Here is a 10,938-nt window from a genome sequence, read left to right as displayed (position 1 = left end):
CTAGGAAGGAAAAAGGAAAAAGGAAAGGAAAGGAAGGAAAAAGGAAAGTTTACATTCTCTGGAAAAGGGGGTTGGCAACTTATGAGGACTATCAAGACATAACAAAGCTATGTAGGGGGAAAATGAGAAGGGCCAAAGCTCAATCAGGACTCAGCTTGGCCACTGCACTTAAAGACAATAAGAAGAGATTCTTTGAGTATATCAATAGAAAAAGGAAGACTAGGGAAAATGTAGGCCCACTGGTGAATGAGACAGGTGCCCTAGTGGTGGAAGACACAGAGAAGGCAGAGTTACTGAATGCCTTCTTTTCTTCGGTCTTCACTGCTAAAGCTGTCCCTCATGAATCCCATACTCTGAAGGCAAAGGGGAAGAAGGTCTGGAGAGAGGAAGATTTTCCCTCAGTTGAGGAGGACCGTGTCAGAGACCACTTGGCCAAGCTGGACATTCACAAGTCCATGGGCCCTGATGGCATGCATCCGCGAGTGCTGAGAGAGCTGGCGGATGTTATTGCTAGACCACTCTCCATCGTCTTTGAACGGTCATGGAGAACAGGAGAGGTGCTTGAGGACTGGAGGAAGGCTGACATCACTCCGATCTTCAAAAAAGGCAAGAAGGAGGACCCAGGGAACTACAGACGGGTTAGTCTCACCTCTGTCCCTGGGAAGGTAATGGAGTGACTCATTCTGGATGTCATCTCCAAACACGTTGAGGAAGAGGAAGTTATTGGAAGTGGTCAACATGGATTTACCAAGGGTAAATCATGCTTGACCAATCTGATAGCCTTCTATGATGTTATAACTGGTTGGCTGGATGAGGGGAGAGTTGTGGATGTCATCTACCTTGACTTTAGCAAGGCTTTTGACACTGTCTCCCATGACATCCTCATTAGGAAGCTGAGGAAGTATGGGCTAGATGAGGTGACAGTGAGGTGGATTGAGAGTTGGCTGCGGGACAGAACTCAGAGGGTTGTGATCAGTCTAGTTGGAGGCCTGTAACCAGTGGTGTCCCCCAGGGGTCAATACTCGGTCCAATTTTGTTCAATATATTCATTAATGACCTGGATGAGGGGACAGAGTGTATCCTCAGCAAGTTTGCTGATGATACCAAACTGGGTGGGGTGGCTGACACCCCAGAGGGCCGTGCTGCCATCCAGCGTGACCTGGACAGGCTGGAGAGCTGGGCAGAGAAGAACCTAATGAGGTTCAACAAAACCAAGTGCAAGGTCCTGCACCTGGGGAGGAAGAATGCTAGGCACCAGTATAGGTTAGGGGCGGACCTGCTGGGAAGTAGCTCGGAGGAGAAGGATCTGGGGGTTGTGATAGACAGTAAATTATCCATGGCCCAGCAATGTGCCCTTGTTGCCAAGAAGGCCAATGGAATCCTGGGCTGCATAGGGAAGAGTGTGGCCAGTAGGTCGAGGGAGGTCATTCTCCCCCTCTACTCTGCAGTGGTGAGGCCACAACTGGAATACTATGTCCAGTTTTGGGCTCCCCAGTTCAAGAGGGACAGGGAACTGCTGGAGCAAGTCCAGCGAAGGGCAACTAAGATGATTAAGGGCTTGGAGCATCTCCCTTATGAGAAAAGGCTGAGAGAGCTGGGACTCTTTAGCCTGGAGAAGAGAAGGCTGAGGGGAGACCTTATTATGGCGTACAAGTATCTAAAGGGTGGGTTGAAGGAGGATGGAGCCAGGCTCTTTTCAATGGTTCCAAGTGACAAGACGAGGGGTAATGGGCACAATTTAGAACACAGGAAGTTCCGTTCAAATACACGGAAAAACTTCTTTACGGTGAGGGTGACAGAGCACTGGCACAGGCTGCCCAGGGAGGCGGTGGAGTCCCCTTCTCTGGAGATTTTCAAGACCCACCTGGATGCAGTCCTGAGTAATGTGCTCTAGGCAATCCTGCTCTAGCAGGGGAGTTGGACTAGATGATCTCTAGAGGTCCCTTCCAACTCTGAAAATTCTGTGATTCTGTGTGTGATTCTGTGATTCTGTGATCTTTAGGGTCCCTTCCAGCCCAAGCTGTTCTATGATTCTATGTCCTTAGAAGAACTGGAGAAGGGAGCTTGGAATAAGAAATAAATGTTATTTAGTTAATGGAGCACGTGTAACTCAGTGGCTTGGAAAGCTTAATGTTGGTAAGTGCAAAACAATGCAATTTCTGGGGAAAATGTGAAGAAATGTCTGAACTGTCACAGGATTGTAAGCACCTCGTAACACAGGAAGGAGACCTGAGCATTGCTCTGAAGAGCTCAAACCAGGTGTAGATTGCCTGATAGAGGTTCCTATATTCGTTTTTGCGTTAGTACCTGAGTAGCAATTGAAAATTACAAAGAGGCTGAAACAGAGCATGCAAGTCTCCCTGATGCCTGGTGTAGGCTTAGGAAGGAAGAAATCAAAATAAGCACTATATGTAATTCTGTGCCAGAATATTTGACCTTTTAGAAAACACAGGTACAAACAGAGTATAGGTACAGTCAGAGATTGGAATAACATTGAACTCTACTGTCTCTGAAGTCCACTAAAAACTCTGGAAGGAATTCTTACTTAAAATTATGTATTTTCAAAGTGCAGTAACACTACTGTGGGGGATTTGAACCCCTGTTGGTGTGTGAATGGCTGACTGTCTGTATTGCTTGTGAACTTTCTCTCATTTATTTGAGAGTAGAATAGCAGTGCTGAGGTCCATATGCAAACTCTCTGAGCCAAATACTGCTTTTGGTTATACACTTACAGTCTCGTGGGTAGGCAAGTTCTTCCCAAGCTTTTGTAGTGCCATTGGCAGGGTCCCACTGCTTGGTAGCAGAGAACAGTTCATCCAAATCCATGTATGACAGTGCCTTCTTTGCTGGCCAGCAGTCGTTATTTTCAGTCATCAGCTGTATAACTGTCAGTACAGACAAAAGAGCTAGGAAGCTTTCTACTGAAGCATTTTGAAAGCTGCTGCAGTTTTGTTTTGCATTTGTTGGCAGTTGCCCTTGCAACTCCTGCTTACGGTATGCAATAAAGTGAGGACAAGATTTATCTCTGATTTTACATTGCTACAAACTTTAAGAAGCATACTCATACATTTCCAGCTGCTAATCTTACTAGATATGGAGACCTGTGAAATGATGGTATCATTTCCTATTACTCTGTAAACGCAGAAAAAAGAGTGCTTTAGTTTTTGTTGAGTCCAGCAAATATCTTTCTTCACTCCATACATGTCATTCATTATTTGTGAATTATAACTAAAATGTAACTTTAAGTTTTTTAAGCAAAGTATTTCCATAAAACCATATGAAGAGAAGAAATAGTTATAAAAGGAGAAGCCACTGCCTGTCCACAGCAAATAGTCCATGAAGACTGATCTATCCAGTTCAGCGTCCAGGCTGAATAGACCAGAAGACCGCTGTCAGGGAGCAACGAGGGCTGGCTGGGAGCAGGGCAGGCATGGAAATGGCAACCAGGTTCAACATCACCAGGCAAGTTCATGGTGCTGAGACAGGTTGACAGTCATGCTGGAAAGTCAATCCACAGGTCATAACCAGACCCACTGAGGGTCAGAATCCTGTGATCCCTGGGCAGGTCCATGGCAATGGGGTCAGGTATTATAGTGGTTTGGGCTGGACTGGCCACTGAAATGAATTACAGATGTTGTCTGACCACTCTTCTTTCAGAGAAGGGAGAGCATCTCCCTTCAGGGAGAAGAGGAAGAGAGAGAAAGAGACTTACGAGTTTAGAAAAAACTAAACTACTTTAATGAAATATTAATAATAAAATAAAAAGAAAATAATGAAATATATACAGTATATACAAAAACAATGTGAAACTTCCAGGAGGAGAGTCACATCACCGACAGGCTTGGGGAAAGCCCCAGACTGGACTCAGCAATGGATGGGAACTGGATCCCAGATCTGGATTCAGGAATTTTTGGATTGGGATCAGAGGCAGGTGAACAGACAGACTCATCCTTGGATGCCGGCCATTGAAGAAAGAGAGAACTGACCCTTTGATCCCTCAGCTTTTATACTGAGCATGAGGCAGATGGGATGGAATACCCCGTTGGTCAGTTTTGGGTCACCTGTCCTGTCCGCTCCTCCCCACAGGTGGGACCCCTCTACGCTCTTCCGTTTCCGACCCTCCAGCGGAGCAAATAACAAAGTTAGCTGGCCTTGGGTGTTAGAGCAATGGGTATAAGCAGGAGCCTCTCTTCATACCATGCCTTGGCATAAATTAGAAACAATCAGGTCTTATCACTCTGGGAGAAAACAGTGTCTGGACAATATGCTGTTAATTTCAGAGAGTTCAGTTAGTTAGAAGAGGCTTAGCTGCAAAATGAAATTACTGAACAGAAAATTGGTTCTGTTTTACCTCAAACCAGGACAGGCAGAAACCAGGCCAGGAAGTCAGGTCCGATGGGGCACAGGCAAGGACTGAAGCACTCAGGCTGAGCTTAGTTAGAGCCCCTGGACTCATGGGCAGGGGTGTGGGTGAGGGTCCCAGGTGAGGCTGGTCAGGGCCATTAAGGCCTATTCGTGTGTTCAAGGCTCTGACAATTGTAACATTATATAAATTATTATTGATTAGAAGCTTTGCATTTGGGACAGACTGAAATGATTTCAGGGTCTCTCTCTTACTGAACTTGTGTTCAAATTCCTCATTACAGATGCAGTAATTGCAGCAATGAACACTCATGTAAATTTTCTTGTATTTTTAATCTGATTCTCTATATCTGCACAGAAAAAGTAGCCAGACAGTATTAGTACTCCCATTGCCACAATGAGCTATCCCTTAACTGCAACAGCAATTGATATTTTTAACAAAAAGTTCAAGCACTCAAGCTGAATTGCTAGAATAATACCCATACTGGAGGTCTTTTAATGTAGTATTTCTACTAGATCCAGTAGTCGTAGCAATAATGAGAGTAATGTCCTGGACAATCAGAATTACACTGAATTTTGCTACTTTGTTGACCTAAACATGGATACTAAGCTTTGTGAAAAACCACAGTGCCCTGTCTACGTCAGTACTCCCACTGTTAGTAACACCATTAAATCACTGCCATAGCTATAGGAGACAAAATATCTTCCAGTATAGCTTGAGAGGACAGGTAAGCAAGTCAAATCAAAAGGTAGTACTAGTGTACCATGTACAAAATTGCTTTCAGTAGTGCTGAAACTGAAGTATATTCAGTGGAATATATCAGAAAACTTATGTACAAAAGCCTGCTTTGTAAGTAATCCCCAAGCCTGCTTATAAAGTCAGTATCCACAAACATTAAATTAAGAATAGAAGCTGTTAGCATGTATCAGAGGGGAGAACTTTACTTTTTGTTCATTTGAAATTGGCACTAATGTTCACTTTTTCAGGGTCACATTTTACGTGAGACTGCAAGATCAAATGGCAAAAGTACTGGAAGTTCCTATTTTTTTCTAATTCTTGCTGCTTTCATAGCTTGTATATAAGTTTATCCCTAAAATTTCGTGCTCTTATGTTCTCTTTGTTGCATCTTTTAACTGAGCTTGTACTCGCACTGAAGTTATGCACCAGAGTTTAAGTCTGAGGTAGAGCACAATAAAGAACGATTTCCAGCATCTGAGGTTAAGAAATACTGTATTTTAAGTGGACCCTTTAAAAGAATATCGAATTAAATATATAAATTCTGACATGACTGTGTTTCATGTCTACTAACCTTGTAATTTGATTTTAAGGCAGATGACTCATCACATTGTATTATCTAAAGCGATGCTAGACTAGCATCTGCCAAAGGCCGTTTTGGTAGTGCTTGCCACCTAGTGGATTACTGCTTGTATACACATATGAGAAGGATCATCTGCTACAAAAATATTTGAAAATATGCTCACTAATCACATTATTTAATAATATCCTGCAGACTTTGCGTAGCGCTAGACGATTTTTTTGTTGTTGTTGTAATGAAATGCTAGTGAAAATTGAAATAAAAATTGCAAACTTTTTCACAAATCCATTTTCTGGTAGCAATATTTATAGCTATTGCTTGACTTGATGATAGGCAAAAGATGGAATATGAGAGCCAGTGAGTAGTCAGTATACATGGCCATGAACTCAACTGTAAACTCAAGCCCCAAGCCAACATATGTTGCTTGGTAGTCTATGCTGACCATATTTGGCAAATATAAGTGAGCTCATTGAAATTTATGCCACTTGTTTCCACTTCTTCTATTAGATTTAGCTGTGGACTTGTCATATTTGTTAAAACAAAAGTTCTAATACACATACAGTAGAAACTGGATTTTCTCAGCTTTACTTTCTCTCTTCTGTTAGCCTCATCACTTGGAATGGTTGTCATCCATTTCTTTGACCTCAACTTCAGTCTCTTCCTGTATAGGAATTTACCCTTCATTATTGCCCACTATTCTTACAGACATCAAAAGTGTTGCTTGTACTATAACACAATGCAAGAACCTGTACACAAGTTACAAGGGTTCCATCAACTACTTACAAAAAACACTTTTCCACACAAATGCAGTCCTCCTGCAAAAAATTTTAGTTGCCCTCTTTCAAGTGTGAATACAATTAAGCTTTTATTGAATTTTGTAATAATCGATTTATTGCAAAAATATGGACTATTTTACCAGAACTTTCCCCCCAAAATCCAGCTTACAGGAGATGGTTAAGAGAAGTTATCAGCAACAGGTAATTGTCCGGTTTGAATACAGCAAGTTTTCCACTGTACTGATGATTGTAACAGTATTTTTTACTCTTCCATGATGATGATGATGTTGGAAAGTTTTAGCCAACAGCTGTATGATATTCAGGAATAATCAGTTTATGCTTTACACTTTTAGAAGAGTTTCTAATTAATCTAAGCTCAAGAACATACCTTAATTCTTATGTGTTACAGATATGTTCATCTAGATTATTTTGCCATTTATAGTATTTCACGATCAATAACCTATCGATGAATAACTTAACGTGCAGGTGTTAAATCTGGGTCAAAAGATTCCATGGGGTGAAAACCTTTGCTCTGTGTTCAGTTTGGTTGTTATTTATCTGAAGGTATTTGGATCTTACAGCGCATTATGTGACCATTATACATCAGAATTTATGATCTTCCCTTCCTTGCTATGGCAATTTCATGGCTAAGGATAGTTTTGTTTTTTTTCCCCTCTAACAACTGTTATGGGGTATTTCTATTATGATCAAAAGGTGAAATACAGTTTCTTTCTTTATACAGTGAATTCCTTCACTTTCCATTATATCCTGATTATCCTTCTAACACCACAGAATGTATAAATTTCATCAGGAAGATCATTAGGAATACTTGGAATTAAGAAATAGTTAAGAAATTTTGCACAATTATCCTCATGTTTTCAAAAAAGTATTCATGGGAATAATTTGATCTTTTGCCAAATTTAGAAAGTCATATTTTAGTACCATAATATAAATCTGTACTCAGTGGTATCATAAGCTTGAAAAATAATTTTTATTAACATACAAAAAAGAGTAAGGAAAATAGACATTGTAATTAAACATTTGCTTTCATCTACAAATAAGTACCGCGAGTAACAAAACAATAAAATAATTCTTAAAGTTCTTGTGAACAGTTAGAAACAGAGGAAGCAATTTTCTGAAAGAGAAACAAGAGTCTTCTGAAATAGAAAATATTTGGTAATATCTTTTAGTCTCTCAATAAAATATCCATGTAAACAAGTAATCCATATTTACAATATCATATGCAATCTTCTTGGTTACATGTAGTAAGAAGTGTACATGTAATTACATTCAATTTTAAAATCTAATTTGTAATAATGATTTCTCAGATTCATTAATGCTGGAAAAAACACTGTTATGCTTCTGTGTGCAGTACTGCATGACAGCATGTAAATACATTTAAAAAATAACTTTTTTTTTCAGGCATCTTAATAAAATAGCACTTTTAATGTTAGGTTTTGTAACTTGCTATGTTGTTATAGGAATCCAAACTTGGAATGTAAGCTCTACAATCATGTCCCTGTAAAGAAAACAATGTAGAAGATTTCCAAACATGCAGAAAAATCCTGAAAAAACCCTAGAGTTCTACCTTCCATTTATATCTTTGAAAATACACCTTTTTATTTCCCGTGTTGCTAATATTACACATAAATACAGGTAAGAAAAGTTGCGTGAAAGGAAGGTTAATGGAAGGCCACTTTGAGAAGCAGCTTTAGGAATGTTTTTTTCCAGAGAAAGTTACTCTCCAAAGCCCTATGTATTTTTATTTAGCACTTGAACTAACCTCATTTGCTGCAAGGATACTTAAAGACCTTTTTAATCATTATAGAACAGAAGCCAAAAGTCTGTAGCATGTTGTCTGTTTTGAATTACACACACACCAAGGTTGAGGAAGGTTAGGAGCACTCAGCTACCACATCTCACGGGGACCTTCCAAAGACCAAAACTGCCAGAAGCCCACAATTCACACACGTGAGATATCACTGATTATGATAATTTGCCAGAGTGGAATCTTCCAGCTCCCACTGAGTTTCTAATATCATGTTTAACCTCAAAGTTGAAAACCAAAAATATATTCTGGGAGACTACCCTCAAAAGGTTGCTAATCCTTGATTTTCAATTAGTTTTATATCATCAGAATAGAGAAGAAATGCCACCATTCTTTTTCAAGTACCATTACCCTTGAACAGTACATGCAATAAAATGGAAAACAGAAGGCATACTGGTTACTGTAGCTTAACTTTAACAGCATATAGAACCATTCACCTAGAAGCTGTTGATTTCAATACATCCAAGTTAGTGTTGTAACAAATGAAATAATGGATTTTTAGAGTTTTTTTCCCCAATATACTGTGCAGTTAGAGTTTCTTCCAGAACAATCCTTAGACAAGTCATTATCTTCCACACAAACGCCCTCTTTTATCAGATGACTTAGTACAATACAAGGATTGAATGAGCTCATTTTCACAGGTGGATGAGACACAGTAACAGGCCAATACATACCAACTTAAAATGCTGTTGCTTGTGTGAGTGCAGTATAGAAAGCTAGTGTAGTAAATTACTAGAACAGTTGAGTTCATTCCTTCACTTCACAGGTTATACTTCAAAAGTGTTAACAGAGCATCTCTCACAAAGACTAAACATGTATCCGCCAGCTGTTAGATGCTTACTGATTTTAGCAAAAGCAGACTTGTTGAGATCAGAAGACAGTATAGTGTTCTCCAGAAGCTACTGCAAATCCCTCTTCCTACTTAATGTTCAATATATAAATTTGTAATAGGATGCATAATATAATCATGTCGTGTCAGTTGAGCACTAATGTCATGTAAACAAGTGCTCTTGTTTTTCTCTCAGAAAGCTGCTATCAGTACAATTTGGATTTTATGGTGAAGCTGCGCAGAACAATTTTAGGGAAGACAGGTAATTGTTTGGAACTTGAAAAACAGTAAAAAAGCTGTCCGATCCATTGCACATAGCGGGACTGGAAGAGTGCTCACACAAGATTGTATTCCTTCTGTCATACCTGAATTCTACACTAAGGCATTTAAAAGCGAGTATTTTCTCAAATGAAGCAATACACCAATGCTAGGTGGGTCCCAGACATCCACAAACATATGTAAGTGAAAACTCGGGGATGTAGTCCTTGAGGACCAAATGGTACAGGAGAAAAGTTTTTCAAATAGTTTACTATGCTAGCTTTCTATACTGCATTCACCAAATAATTAAATGTTATTACAAATCAAATAACAAGAACTGAGGTGCTTCTTGTCTTTGTGATCCAAAATAACTCATGACCAAAATTGTTTGTACTAATGCAACACTGAACTACAAAAATTGCATATTTGCTAAAGTTTAATGTGTTTAAACATTTTAAAAGCTGAAGTGGATAAAAATTTATGTAGTCTTTAAAAACTAGGAAATTATATGCTGTCTGAAACTGTCTATAATGCAACATGAACAGTGGTAAATTTGTACTTGCAGGTTTTACGAGAGATTATAATAGAAAGGCTCATAATTTTTAACATGTGCAATCAAAATAATCTGATATCATTATTCTTCTATAGTAGTAAAACATAAGTATTGTTTATAGCTGTGAAAATAATGAATGAGCATAATACATTAATAGTCCAATTGCTGGAAAGAGCTATAAAAGTAAAGTGCCAGTAGAGACTCAAACTGCATTATTTAACACTTTAATTTAAAATTAAAAAGGTCATAGAGTTTATATAGTTTCCTTATGGACTTAAGTATGTCTTCATGACTTTGACAATAGTGATTTTCGACACCAGTGTGGAGATAACAAAATTGGCTTTTCGTTAATGGGTAGCGTTTTAGTCAAATCGGAACCGCTCAGCTGTTTCTTGGAGGAAGCATTTCTCACTTCAAGCTCCTTTCTTCTGTGATATTGCTAGCGATCTTCTCTTGTTTCTAACCTCCTAGATTCTAGTCTAGTGCCATAAATCAACAGAACTGAGCAATCAGATAAAGATAGTAAAATGCTGCCTTCTGAGCTAAAAGGAAGACTTGGTTTAAGTGATACATATTTTTCTAAGTGTGTATCTATAGCTTTCCAAATAAGACAAATTCTGGATTTGGATGTCTTACAATCTCCTTAGATTTCAGTAATGATCACACATAATCCAAAGCCAAATATTGTCCATATACAATATATTTTGTAGAGTTGGTTAAAAGTCAACAGATTAAAAAAAAAAAAACCCAAACATATAAGTTTTTAAAGGAAACATAATATTTAATGAAGATTTCAGGCAAACTTTCATTTCTTTTTTTGAATTCAAAATTTTAGACTAAACATTTTAATGGTGCAACTCTGCAAGTGCTGATTGACCTCAAATCCCATAGATTTTAGCAGCTGGTGAGGGGGTTAATCAGCTTCAGAAATCAGAGCTTTAAAAAAAGTGAACATTACCAGAAAAAATATGTGTGACCAACTAAATTCTGCTGTCTGGTATACTTCATGACTGATT

Source organism: Vanellus vanellus (assembly GCF_965231255.1).
Source record: "Vanellus vanellus genome assembly, chromosome: 5".
NCBI classification, from domain to species: domain Eukaryota; kingdom Metazoa; phylum Chordata; class Aves; order Charadriiformes; family Charadriidae; genus Vanellus; species Vanellus vanellus.
This window is presented reverse-complemented; position numbering follows the sequence as displayed.